At 38.8% G+C, this 14,853-nt stretch overlaps 1 pseudogene; it reads left to right on the forward strand.

Annotated features, from left to right (window-relative positions):
• LOC104316172 (ATP-dependent translocase ABCB1-like) overlaps positions 1 to 14,191 on the forward strand; it is a 41,661-nt pseudogene extending 27,470 nt beyond the window's left edge.
• The last annotated feature ends 662 nt before the right edge of the window (positions 14,192 to 14,853 follow it).

A 14,853-nucleotide genomic window follows, 5' to 3' on the forward strand; every position in this document is an offset into this window, starting at 1 on the left:
TAACGCTTCACAGCAGGCATACAGATTTCACAGTACTTGTAACTGACAGAGAATTAAGATGTATTTTTAGCTTTATATCAGGAGAAAGTATATTGTTTAGTTAGTAGTCTTTGCAGATGCATGTTATACATCCAAGTAATTGTCCCTAAATGGCAGATTCCTTTGTATTGCTATTTAGTGAGCATCTGATCATCAAAACCATGTTAAATTCACAGGCAAAAATTTCTTGTAAAGCTACATTTAATATGAAATAATGTGGTAGTGTTTGTGCTATTGCAAAAAGGATATACAGATTGTTAACACAACTTAGGTTTGAGGTTTGTGTTCCTGTACCTTTATTAAACTTTTAGGTCTATTGTATTTATGGTTACATGTAAAGAACACCATATTGTGTTGTCATATGTGTGTCATTCCGTTGTAATCCAAAGTGATTAAGTTCTCTTATGTAGCCTAACTAGGTGATGTGCAGACTAAAGTTTTTAAGATGATAATACTCTACTTCATGCTGTAGGAGATCAGCTAGTTTGATGATCCCCAAAATAGCACTGGAGCACTAATTACAAGACTTGTTAATGATGCTTCACAAGTGAAAGGAGTAAGTAGCAAGCACTGGCATTTTTCATATCTGGTTTAGCGTGGAGTAAGTTACAGATTGGATTCTACAGGTAGAAATCCTGTACCCACAGTCATCTGGAAGCTATTATTATTTATTAAATAATATTATATTGTTTATTAAATAATTATTTATTAAATTATATTTATTTTGGTGTCACACAAAAATTTAATATCATAATAGTAGGTAAGATATGTATTTTTTATAGATATATATCTTTTCTTTTAGTTCATATTAAAGTTCAGTCCTCTTATCACTAGTACGAGTCATCCAAGTAGTCCGTTTACTTAATTTGTCCAACCTGCTCAGATGTCTAGACAGCATTGTATTTCCCTGCTAAATGTTACAAATATTAACAAAATGCTTAAGTGTATGCCTCAAAATGAGGATTGCTCTCATTACAGCACTATGTTTGTTCACATGCTTAAAGTTAAAACTGTTCAGAGAGAAAAAATGGTCATCTTGGACTCCAAGCTAGGAAATGTCATGTTTCAGGAGACCTAGCAAGTTTGAAGACATGGTTCTACGTCTAAAAATATGATATTTATGAAATGTCATTTTATTTTCTTTGGCAAAACATGAAAACAAGGACTCTAAGTCTGAGTGAATAACTGGAAACAGAGGAGGAAGACTAGATAAGTTATAGAAGACTTGAGGGAATGATTTGTACAATAGAATGGTTTTTCGAAAGATAAAGCATCCCGTTCTGCACAATATTTAGGCCAAATTAAGCACTTTCAGATATCCTCTGGTGAATAAACCTCAATTGTCTAGGTAACAAATATTTTCTGTCTAGTTTTCAAATAAAAAGTGTAATCTACAATGGTTTCATTCTTTTCCAGGCTACAGGTTCCAGACTGGCACTAATTGCCAAAAATGTAGCTAATCTCGGGACTGGGATTGTTTTGTCACTTATCCATGGCTGGCAGTTTACTCTTCTGCTTTTAGCCATTGTGCCAATTATTGCTGTAACAGGAATGATTCAAATGAAGATGCTTGCTGGACATGCAAAAAAAGATAAGAAGGCACTAGAAATCACACGAAAGGTGGGTTCAGTGACATTTTAATTTGCTTTTATGTTGTACTGCACAGTGTTGCTTAATAGGGACATTGGTGATGGATCAAGAATATACTCCTCAAAGAAGTAAAAATCTGCATTGTTGTATTGTTCTGACAAAATGGCGATAGCAACCATGAAGCTGAAAATTGAAAATGTGAGTTATTAATTTATGTGCCAAAGTATTTTGTAGCATTCAGACTGTACCAAGCATTTAAAAGTCATGGGTCCCTCATGCCTGTCCCGAGTTTGCGTTCATGTTCCCTATTCTTTCCCAGCACTCTGCTTTTTTTCCCTCTCTTCATGTCTTTCCAGCTTGTTTCCTTTCAGAGCCCCTCTCTTCTACCTGTCACACATCTTCTCTTTCTCTCACCTTGCAGTTGTCTGTGGGCTTAGTATAAAAAGGCAAAGTATAGAAACCATCAGTAACAAGGATGCATGAAAACATCATGGTGACAGTGTAGCTGACTGTGCCCTGCAATCCCTTGCTCTGATTTTCATTCCTTCCCCTCTCAGCTGGGAAGGGAAGCAGGAGCCTGAGAATCTGCTTCAAAGAAAAATGTGAGTGGGGCAGCAAAGAGGGAGGGTGTTACTTCATTTCATAACCCTGAGGAGAACTGTTTTCTCACTTCCCAAGACGTGCTGTCTCAGGACATGCTTTGTGAGGACTGGGTTTTTGACACACTCCAAGGAGCACAGCACCTGTGTGATCTCCTCTTCTGCTCTTTCCCTCCTTCCCATTACACCGCGGTCAGTTGTGCAGAGGAGTCTGGGCACAGAAAATCTTATTCTTTCTTTCCATGGTCTCTATTAGGAAAGTTTCTCAGAGGTGCTTCTGTGACTCCAGGCTGATTAGAAAATGTTCTTGGGTGTTTACTCCTAGCCCTTTTCACACTGAAATAAAAAGAAGGAAATTCCTCTTGGATTCGCCTGCCAGGCATTTTGGTATAAATCTACATAGCAATGATTCATTGTAAGGTCAACTCACAAGGCATCCACAGAATGTTGTCTCCTGACACATGTAAATAAGTATTCTCTCATAATATTTTTTCCCAGTAAAAATTTTAAAAATAGTCAAGAGAATGCAAGGGAATTAACTCATCTTTTATTTATCGTGATTTCTACAACAGTTTTCAGCTGAAACTTACCATGCAACTTGAATTTAACAAAGTCTCACAAAACTCTTCTGAAATAAGTATCCAGTGCAATCATTGTATGATCTGGCTAAAATTGTTATCTATTTTCTATGTCTCCTTCCAGATCATACAATGATTGCACTGGCAACTTATCAGCCTTGGCTGATGACAGTGCTTGGGACCAAGAGAGGCAAGAGAGGGTAATGCAAGGACAAGAAGTGAAACTTGGAAACCTCTGTGAGCTCACAGGTTGGCTGTTAGAAACAGTTCAAAACAATCTTTCTTCTTAGAAGAACAAATTCATTAAAGGTCGTTAGTGAGACAACTGTAAAGCTTCTCAGCCTCAAAGCATATTTAAATTGGCTGTGCAGAAAAAAATTTCACTTTACCTGTCTGTAAAACTATTCTTATCAGTAATAGAGACATAAAGAAAACATGACGTTTGTCTTTGTAGGGGAGCCAGATAATATTTACATGCCGTTATGTTAGTTTTTCCACGTTATTTAATTATTTCAATATCTTATCCCTCGTGTTACTTTGTTGTGTTTCTTATCTGTAGATTGTCTAAACATTTATTCTACTTATTATGTAGAAGTAATGATGTAGAAAGAAGGGTCTGCCAAATGCATGGATATAGTTAAGGTTTTGGAGGTTAGCTCTTGTGTTTAGATCTGCTAGGCTTTTCCTTTTTCCTACTGAGTTGAAGGCTGAGTCATGTTTGCTTCCAAGCTGTTTTCTGCACTTACAGTAAAGGCTGATGATTCACAAGCCTAGAGGTGTTTTGTTACACATTAAAATAAGACGTTTAAAGAGATTTATTTTTAAAAGAATATATGTGTTGAAGAAAAAAATTAAAAATACTGTTACTAATTATTCATGAAGTTTTGCCAAACAAGTAACCTGTTGAGTGCATTTTTATGCACTGAAATATTTTAAAGTTATCTCATAGTCAAGTTTTTTAGAGCTGATTATCATTATCTCATACCAACTTCCTTGGAGACTATTTGTAAGAACAGTTACATGATTGTTAGGCAATGACCTGAATATCTGCTTTTGGCAGACTATATTAATCAAAACAATATTTTGCAGATCCCCAGTTTCTGGCAAAATTTAAAACATACGTATTTCCATAGCAATTCAGCAAAATGTTTCACTCTCAACATATCAAGAAAACCTGAAGGAAAACAAGTCCCAAGCATCTATTTTTAGCTCTAGGTAAAAATCTACTCTTTCTCTTTGAAAGAGGGGTTCTTCCTGGAAAACTGCCTGTGGAGAAATGCCATCTTCACACGAGAGATAAACTACTCTCATTGAAAGGTAGTGCAGAAACAACATAGCTAAAAGAGAGTAAACGTAGTTTATGCCTTCCTTATGAGCAGCAGAATTCATCATACACCTATCTAATGGAGTCAGTTAGCTCCTGGTACAATCCATGAGCACATGTTTTGGAGTGGTACAGACACTACAAGGGGCTTCTGTGAAGGTAGTGGGATTCCACAGTGTACAAATCTTACATGGGTGACAATATGTGAGAAAGAATTGAGCTTGAGTCCCAGGTCGTAGGTGACTTTCGAGACAGTGGATAATTTTTAATTTTCTTTTCCCATAAAAATGAGTGCGTTGGAACTAAATTATGAGCTGAAATGAGTATAGTGCTCCATGAATATACCTTACAAAATCACTTTCCAAGATGCTTTACATTTTGAGGTTTGATTTGCTGGATTTGACCAAGGCTAAGTCAACTGTTGTTATTAAAAAATTTGCTGATGATATTAATTAACTACAAGAAAATCCCCTTAATATTTGGGGACCATTAAGAAAATTAAGGCATGAGCTTCCACTAGTTTTCAATCAAGATTGGTTACCTAGCATCATTAATAATTTTGGAAAACTTCTACTGTTTTTTCTCTGTGGAAAAACAGGAAAATTTTCAAAGATATAACATTAATAGGAATTAGATGCCAAGCTGCCATATGGGCCAGGAAAATCTGTCTCTACATTTTTCAGAATGGCCAGTGGTTTTGAGTTTCTCCTTTAGGAGTTTTGAAAGAATCCTGATTTCCCAAGAATGCTGAGAATGCACTGTGGGAAAGAGAATTTCTTTATGGGTGAGCTCAAAATCACTAGTTGCTTTTGAAAATGTGGACATATGTTTACCCTGCAGTTCCAAATGCATTTGCAGGTGATGTAGGTGTGTATCCTGACTGGGCTCCTGCTGCAATGACAGTTTCATGGCATCATCGCTGTGACAGATTACACAAGCCCACTGGAAAATAAAATCCTATTGCTGGCCTGTGCTAAAATATACGCTGTCTCAAATTCACTGCTATAATCCACGCTAATTGGATATATTTAACAGCAGCATATCTACAAATGTTGCAACCGTGCTTTCAACAGTATTGTAGACATACTTCTATTGCAGTTATTCTATTTATCCGATTATGTTTAAAAATTTCCATATAATCTTGTTCTGCTGATGAATATCTGCTCTCCAATACAGATGGCTTCAGAGACCATAGAAAATATTTGAACTGTTGTTACTTGGACTCAGGAAAGAAAATGTGGGCTTATGTATGGACAAAGTTTGCAAGCATCACATAGGTAAAGGAATGCTTCTTAAACAAAAGTTATTGAAATATTCCTTTTTAAAATTAGCATAAATTATCAACAATAAACTGAACCACAATTTATCTCTGTCAGTGCATCATAAAATCTTTCATTCCAAACTCAGCTTTGACATGAAAAATATAGATTATCTTTCTCTTCAAGCTAATGTTCTTGACATTTTAGCTAATGTTCTAAAGGTAACGTTCTAAATGACTTCTTTTTTTTTTTTTTCAGAGTCTCCATGATGTTTAGGTAAGATTCCTATAAAAAACAGGGGGATTTTCCCAAGGAAGGAACCAGAGGGGTGGACCTGCATAACAGCTTCTGTATTTGTTTACTCTGCTATTTTATCAAAGTACTATTGCAGAACATATGAAACCTCATGAATTGTCACTTGCTTTAGTTCAATGTAAGATAAAGCACAAAGATTTGTTCTAGTGAAGTCATTTCTGCTTTGTAGAAATTCTAAAGTTCTCAATTATTTTCCTCATATGTCAGTTAGTTGAAACTTTGAATTTCAACTGTATTATAATTTTGAAAATAATTTTAATGAATGTATGAGGTGAAGACAATACAAATTGTACATGCTCTAACTATTTAGAGTTAGAGCAATTTCTTCTTCTATCCCAATAGTCTCATCGGTTTTTGTAGACAGAGAGGAAACTAAAGCGTATGTGAATGATGATGTCTTGGGTTAGGATATTACAAAGAGCTAGAGATTATTTTACTTTAAAATACTAAGGGCTTGTGGATTCCTTTGAATTATAGGATACTCTTCAGATTCTTGAATGTTACAAGCAAATGTACAATATGATCATGATTTTTTTTTGTCACAGAAATTCTGTAAAGAAGGCACATATCTTTGGATTTACTTTTGCCTTTACACAAGCTATTATGTACTTTATTTATGTTGTGTGTTTTGGGTTTGGTGCTTTTCCAGTGAGAAATGGACATATGCAGTTTAAAGGTGTGCTTTGGTAAGTATCTCTCTGTTAGGTTCTTTTTTGTCCATATGGGAGAATATATTTGATTTTTCTATAGGTATCATGAAATTATGGAGTACAGAAGTGAAAAAATCGGTATATACTTCTGTTTTCCATTCTTCACCCTTACATTCCCCTTTCTTTCTTATACTATCACAAATCCAAAAGAAGTGATGCTTTTAGACTGTGTTTAGCTACCTACATATGATTTCCCTTGTAATCAGGTTGCCCAAGGTAAAAGGAAGACAACATGAAGACAGGCCTTGTTTTCATGGTCAACAAGGTTTCTTTAACAACAGAATCATATGGCTTAGCTGTAGGGAGTGTGGGTAGGCAAGATTAAAAGGTAAAAGTGGAGCAAGCAACGAGTGAAACTGAGGTGAGGAAATTATGAGCCCTGGGCTGGAGGGCAGGAGCAGTGGAGAGCAGGAGAAATGTTCGGCAAACACCCAATCTGGAAAATGTCCAGCCAGAGCTGAAAAAGCTTCTTTGAGTGTTTCTGGTGAGTTTTTCCCACTGACTGGCACCTTCTCAACCTTCTCTTTCCTCTGTCCCTATCTCTAGCACCTACCCAAGTCTTTTGCTTTTCTCCCTGCAGCTGAAATCCTTGTCTGTATTTGTCAATAGCCACCTTGTCTCCCATACACATTCCATGCTTGCTTTCAGCCTTGCCACACACTTGCCTGGCAAAATATGTTGCAGAAGCTAAAGCAGCTTCTTACCCTGATTCCACCAACACCTTCTCAAATACCAGTATTACCCTCTCTTCCCCTACGCATTCAAGTGAATCCCTTCTCCTTGTGTATCTCCTCTCCTAATGCCCTTTGCTCATCCCAGATTTCATGCTTCTTTCTCATCTCCCATTTGCTTTCTGCCTTTTTCTCCTGAAGTCAAGGATTTGGTTGTGCCTGGAAGACTGGACCATTCAAAGGAAATATGGAATGGCAAATTTCTCCATAATCCTCAGACTGCTCCACAACTAATATCTTCATTTTTATAGATGAAGAAACTGAGCTGCAAGGAACTATACATCCTACCGCATCTCATGCATTAAGAACAGAAATCAACACATCCATTTCTAATAAATCCAGACGAGTGGGCAAGGAAGGGAAGCTTAGCGTGCTACTCTCCTCCCTACAAACAAATTATGAATTTTCTCAGTAAGGAAAAAGTCACAGATTTTGCAGTAGACAGCTCTTACCCTACCTCAGCCTTATTAATGAGTATTTATCTGAAGCCCCTAATCTGCCCATAAAAGCTTTTCTTGCCTTTGCCACACCAATGTCAATATATTTTTCTCCTTTTTATCTTTACAGAGTGTTTTCAGCTATTGTATTTAGTGCAAAGGCATTAAGACAAAGCACTTCTTTTACTCCAGACTATGCCAAAGCCAAGATGTCAGCTGCCCACTTGGTCATGCTCTTTGAAAGAGTACCCTCCATAGATAGCTACAGCGAGGAAGGAGAGAAGCCTGTAAGCAAGCACAGTGTTATGCACAGCATAGCATATTCCTCTAATTTATTTCAAGCCTGTTTTTCTTTTTTTTCTCCCACCCACATCATGGCTACTGAGAACAAGTACTGTGTGAGCCCATCTGCATCTGACTCATCTGACCAAAATGGGGTTAAGCTTTGCTTTGTGTCTTCTCCTGCCAAAACCTCACCTGTCTCTTGGTGAAATAACTTTAAGAGCCAATGGCAATAGGGTTAATGCAGCAGAGGTAATTTTTCAATACGTTCTTGCATGAAGCTACCTGAGCATGGACCTTGAACATATAACTAGGCCTCTAATATTTAACCAAAAATTTTTGAGGAATAACTTATTTGCAAATTGTCCATAATAGATTGTCACATACTTTAGTAACCGACAATGTATATGAACTTATGGTTGCATGTGGCCTGTCATATAACAAAGAGGACAGAATGTTCCAGAAAACTATCACATATATATTATTAACCTGTGTTTATTATGTATATATATGTCTATATATGCATATATATGTATACACACATAATAAAGGAAAGTAGCTGTGAAGTCTTATGAAGTATCATACATTTGAGCTGTTATGTGGATTGGTCATTTGCATAGGTCTATATTTACATTTTATATATACTCATTGGTATGAACTATATTTCTTCTTGTGTAGGCATATATCCATATTACATATATCACATTACATTTTATAGTAAATTAATTAGAAAAGATCTTTAAGTAGAAGGATTGACTCTGTGCACAGATCAAAAATAGTAGATTATTTTCAGTACCTTTAAGGACAAAAATAAAAAAAAACCAGCAAAGAACATGCCAAGAATCTGAACGAGGTCCTTGCAAAGCACACAGAAGCCAGCCACCTAGAGTTATTGTTACTTTTGAAAATGTAATTTGTTTAACAGATGGTGTAAGAGAAGCTGTCAGAATTTGTGTTTAGGGAACAGATTTTTAATTAAAATATGCCTGCAGAGTAGAATATTTAGCAGAGAAGTTGTATTTTCACAATAGCTTCTCACTACATACTAATTCCTGGGGAAAAAAAAGAAGTCTGATCCTTTGGAAAAACTCCCAGTGATCTCTTTTATGAACGTTCTTCATAGTCCTTTATGATCTGTTACATTAGCCTAAAAAATTGACCTAACTCTACTGTTTCAATCAGAAAATTTTTGGTGGAAGCATAACATTCAACAATGTGGCATTTAACTACCCAACCTGACCAAAGGCTAAAGTGCTCCAAGGTTTGAATCTGAAAGTAGAAAAGGGACAAACTCTGGCTCTTGTTGGTAGCAGTGGCTGTGGAAAGAGCACTGTTGTTCAGCTGCTTGAGAGATTTTATGATCCGCTCAGTGGAGAAATGGTAAATGTTCCACATCAAGTGTAAGTTGCAGGTACATGATACATGCTTACTCTATTTTATGAATATAATTTATTAGCTTTTTTTTCCCCTCTTAACTAATTTCATTACATGTTTCCTAGTGTAACTACTCACTTTTGTCAATGTTTCTAATATTTTTTTTGTAATATTTTTGAAAATTAAGGGCAGGAACACATGGATTTTCAATATTCTCTATACAATCATGGGGCAAGTAGAAGGAAAGTAAAATTTCTAAATTTCCCATGCCATTTCAAATTATTAGAACAAGATCCAATGGAGACAAGTTGCTACATTGGCCTGACCAGAGCCTACTGGTATCACTGAGGTTTAGTTTAATTAGAGTAAGGATGAATTGTTGGGAATTTAACAGCAGCACTGCTTAGGGTAGTCACTGAACTTCATTGTGTCATCGCCTAGCATGTAAAAACTAAGTAAAGGGAAGATGAAAAAAACCTGAAAAGCTCTTCTTGGATCTTGAAGCATCTGGAGGCTGCAGATAGATGTCTGTGCGTTCCTAGGATGGTTTCGTACTTGCCAAATAAAGTGACCTCATATTTAATCTGTTTCTTCACTTACATGTGTATTTCAGCCATGGTCAGGGCTCCAGTTCAGAGGATTTTGATCCTTCCTCTAAAAGTCAGAGAAAAACATGACCACCAGACTTTCCAAACCCAGATATCTACCTCCCACCATAGTCCTGACTCTCTGTGAAAGGCCAAACTGTCATCTGTAGCTCAAACTGAACTGCAGCCTGAAGCACAGATAGCCTCCTTGACAGATGGAGATGCTGGAGTGACCTTCTGGCTTCTTCTCCCTGGAGTTTGTATTTAGTTCCTGATGCTTGTCAATGAGAGAATGGCCTTGAACTGTGAGAAATCTTTTTCTAAGACTGGGAAAAATACTTACTTATTCAGTGCTTAATCATTTAACTGCTTTATTACATTCTGAGGGAGTAAGAAGACAGATTGATCTCATCAACCCACACAGAAAACAGCTGGCAAGTTGTTGTGGCTTAACTCCAGCACAAGTCAAGTTATTCCTTACAAAGGAGTCCCTATTCTCATGTGCACACAAATACAATTTTTCTTGTAAAGATAGAAACATTTAGCCTATTATTTTTTAGTTGATCATTGTACTGAGGAATACGAGCTCTGGGTTAGGGCTCTCTTCAATGCCAGGCACTGTATAAACAGAATAAAAGGATGATCTGGGCTTCAAGGGTCCAATGTCCCAGTGTACCCACAGGCACAGGATGGTGATTTAGCCCACAGCTCATTAGTTCTGCTTTAGATAGAAGTCATGAGGATAAATGCTGATGTTTTATTATAGACAAAATAAATCTCTGCATAATGGAGACAGTTAAACTTATAATTGTGGATGCTAATGTCCAGATAAGGTACAGTGGGAGAAGAGGAGGAGTTCAAGTGCTGATATATAGAGTTTTACACCTGTATCTCATCTTACATGAGCAAGTGATGGTAGATGAATTTTTCTCACTGATGTACAAGGATGATATTCAGTTATGGGATTAAGGACTACTGTGCATTACTGTCCCCTATTACTGTCATTTGAGAGATGAGGACATCTGACTCCCAGATCAGCATAATAGAGATGGGATAAAGCTGCTAATAAAGGAAGTGGCTGTGGAAACACTTTATGGTATAGATAATCTACTGATTTCTGAATTAGATCTTTCTGTCACCAGCATAGTACCAATGTCTCTAGTACTGATAGCAAGATGGCAGAGAGAGTAGATCTGTATTAGCTCTTTTAGTTAGGGTGATAAACAAGTGGGGTGCGATACAGTGGCTTCATACAGCTGAAGTTTTTCCAAGATTCATAGAGACATCTGACATTATTGTATTGATTGCAACATAACTAGGCTTTAACAGTCACCTCCCATCTCTGCTGCCATGCGTAAGTGCCTAAGTTAACAGACTCACCGCATGAAATGGCCTGAATGCGCTGTCTGCTAAAGGCCTTAATGGCGCTAAATTAAAAAAAAAAAACAAACCACCAAAAAACTCCACACAAACAAAACCCAGCCATTTGTAAAGTACTATGATTAAAATATTTTTTTTCTGACTTTTTAGCTCCTGGATGGCCAAAATGCAAAGACACTAAATAGCCAGTGGCTGAGAGCTCAGACTGGTATCATCTCACGAGAACCAATGCTGGTTGACTGCACTATTGCTAAAAACATTGCTTATGGGGATACCAGTTGGGAGGCGTCACGTGAGGAGATTGTCAATGCAGCAAAAGAAGCCAATATTCATTCCTTCATTGAATCACTACCAAAGATAATTAGGCCCTCATTTCCAACTTGGAACTGGGGGGAAAAACCCCATAGTGCTTATTCATGCTTTCCTAAGTAAATATGGGTTAAAAGCATTTATATTTCCATGACTTACTGAATTAGACATTGAAATTTGGGGGGGGTCTCCCCCAGAAGACCTGAAGGACAGAGAGCTAGGAGGTGACAGCGGCTGCAGGCATTTGCTCAGTCCCACTGCCGCAGATACCTGAATGGGGGGAGTCTTCGTCTCCGCAGGAGAAGCGTCTGTTAATAAAATAACCTGGATGATACTGGTACTCAGGCAAGTCATTCTAGGGAGCAAGGGACATGTAGAAAGCACTGAAAAAGAGGCTGGTTACTTCCCTTTAGTTAAGTGAAAGCACCAGGAAAGTGCTAAGGCAGCCTAAGGAGTGCTGGTCTCGCCCTCCTTTCTTTCAACATCTCATTAGCCAGGTGTGTAAAGTCACGCACAGAGTTGGCTTGGAAAACCAGGCAGAAACCCACCATCTTGTTCCCGCTTCCTTCTCTCCCTTTCCTTATTTATACCTGTTGATACCTCCTGGTTGCATCTGATGTGACAAGCTGAGTCTCCAGCAGAGTGGATCTTTTTGCTGCAAAATAAACAGCACCTTGGAGGGAAAAGCAGTCTCAGGTTTTCTCCATTGGTTGTGAATAATTATGCTAGGGAAAAAAAAAAAATCCCCGAAGTTGAACTGCTCATGTCCCACTGAGCAGCTGCTGGCAGATGCATGTAGGCAAAGGCGTTTCCTACCTGCTCTCTAAACTGAGCCGAAGAAGCTAACACCTGCTTGTCAGCTCGCTCTTGTGGAAAATACAGGCTAGGACAAATATTTCTCATGTCAATAAATTCCCACAGACTTAGGAGATTGATGGGTTTTCCCTGCAAAGCCTCATCCCTTAGATGAGAGATGTACATTTGTTCACACAGCAGCAACAAACGGAGGAAGCACAGAGCTGGAATCAAATTTTCTGAGTAGATTTGCGTCAGCTTTAAAACAGGGTGGGAGGCAGATGAGATTTTGATTGGCTTCTCATTCATCCTAAATCACTCTCAATGTCTTTCAGGCTGACTTTTCTTCTTACGGAGAACTGGGGCAGCGAAAGAAGAGCTGACTGCTCAGGCTGCTCTGTGCTGAGTCTTGGGTTTGCTCCCAGCAACGTTGCAACCCTCCTCTCACACCCTGCACTCAGCTTCTCTGCACCTTGGTCCCCTACCCAAAACAAACGACACTGCTCTTGCTCAGCATCACGGGGTTTGCTCTGCAGTTAAAGAGACTCAGAAGCGTGTTTCTCAGCTTGGCTACTGTATGTAGGCTTCTCACCCACACTTGCCCTTGTGTCTGGGAAAGGGGCTGCCCCAGACTCATCACTCAGTGGAAATGCAGCTCAAATGTCGCATTCCACAGGATTAGATCCAAATCCAGGTTTACGCTCATGCTTACTTTCTGTATCTAGAAATACAGTACACGTGTGGGAGACAAAGGAACCCAGCGCTCTGGTGGTCAGAAGCAATGCATTGCTATTGCCTGAGCTCTTGTATGGCAGCCCCAAATCCTGCTGTTAGATGAAGCTCTGCACTGGATACAGAAAATGAAAAGGTATCTTGGCTTCGCAAACAGGAATGGGGATTTGCAAGTTGGCTGGTAATGCCAACAGGAAGCTCTTCTTTTGTAAAAAACAAACAAACAAACAAACTTACCCACCCCCCCATCCCCAAAACAATGCAGTCTTATCAATTTTTGAAATAATTTTATTGCAACATTTGGCATCTTTGTGGCCACAGAGCCCAGATCATCAGGTAACACTAAAGAATTCGTAACCTTCTGAGTATTAAAAAAAAAAGGGGGGCGGGGGTAAAAGTGTGTGTACCAAGTATACCATACTTAATGCTTAGAAACTAGAATACAAAATTATTCAGCATGTTATTTGATTATACCATGATTTTATAATGGGGGATTAAGTTGTAATTATTTAATGAGTGGGACTGAAATTTGGAGCAGTTTTCCATGTTGCTGAAAGTGAGACAGCACATGGCTTGTCAAAGGAGCCAGACCAATTTGTTGGGGACAATTTCTAAAACTGACCAACTAAGACCTGCCTGCAGCAGTAAGGAAGAGCCAGGCTGCGACCCTGGAGAAGTTTGCTTGACCCGACTTATGGGGCAAGCGAAAATATGAAGACAGGCACACCAGCAACCACTGTCTGTCCCCTGTCTCCCATCCCAGATGTACAAAAATGGATCTGTACCAGTCATCAGGGCTAAGTTTTTCACCTCCGAGGCCATAGAAACATCACCTCTGTCATTGCTCTATCACAGATAACTTAACAGATGACAAGGGGCATCACAGGTGGAAACAACTGCTGTATTTGTTTTTAATTCACCTTTTGGTTTGTTTATTGTGCAGATTGTTCAGGAAGCACTGGATAAAGCCAGAGAAGGTCACACCTGCATCGTGATAGCTCACCGCCTCTCCACCATCCAAAATGCTGACACAATTGCTGTGGTCCAGAATGGCAAGGTCATAGAGCGAGGGACCCATCAGCAGCTCCTGGCTGAAAAAGGCATCTACAATTCTCTGGTCAATGTTCAAAGTGGGCCACGCAATGTGTGATAGTGGGCAGTACCTATAGCTGAAGTGCAGCTGTACAGCTGGTTCCGGCTTTTGTATAAGAATATTAAGGATGTTTCACTACTTCTGGTTTTCGTAAAATTTTGGTTTCCTTAAACCCCATAACTAATAAATAACAAAGCAAATGCACCTAAGAACCCAACCCTCTTCCACCTCCACAAAAATTCAGAGTTGCTCAAATTAAAGATTACACAGCAGTCATGAAAATGCCCCGCTGACTTGCCAAACTGCAAAGTGAAGGAAGAACTCTGGGTGTGGAGGGCCCCTTCCATGCTCCAGGCGCCAAGATCATCATCTCTGCAGCACCTAGTATAGGTGCTCACAGTGAAGGGATGTGTGTACAAAAACAGGGAGAGCGTTTGAGGGCAGACGCACTGGAGTTGGAACAGGCTGGTCTTTCAGAGGTAGGGAAAAGCAGTGTCCAGCCTAGGGACAGCAGCAAGCTGTTATGTAGGGCGCTAGTGAAAAAGGGATGAGAATTCGTTCATCCGTTCAGATTTCGGGGCTTGTGTTTTCACAGGTTGATTGTAACTACATATTCTAACTTTGCATTCTCTCTAACTCCAGTGAGCAAGGAAGATTACGGCAGCAAGACGTATGCCAGCAAGACACCAAAAAAGTTTTCAGAAAAGCAGTCTCTGGAA

Source organism: Haliaeetus albicilla, chromosome 2 (assembly GCF_947461875.1).
Source record: "Haliaeetus albicilla chromosome 2, bHalAlb1.1, whole genome shotgun sequence".
Taxonomy (NCBI): Eukaryota; Metazoa; Chordata; class Aves; order Accipitriformes; family Accipitridae; genus Haliaeetus; species Haliaeetus albicilla.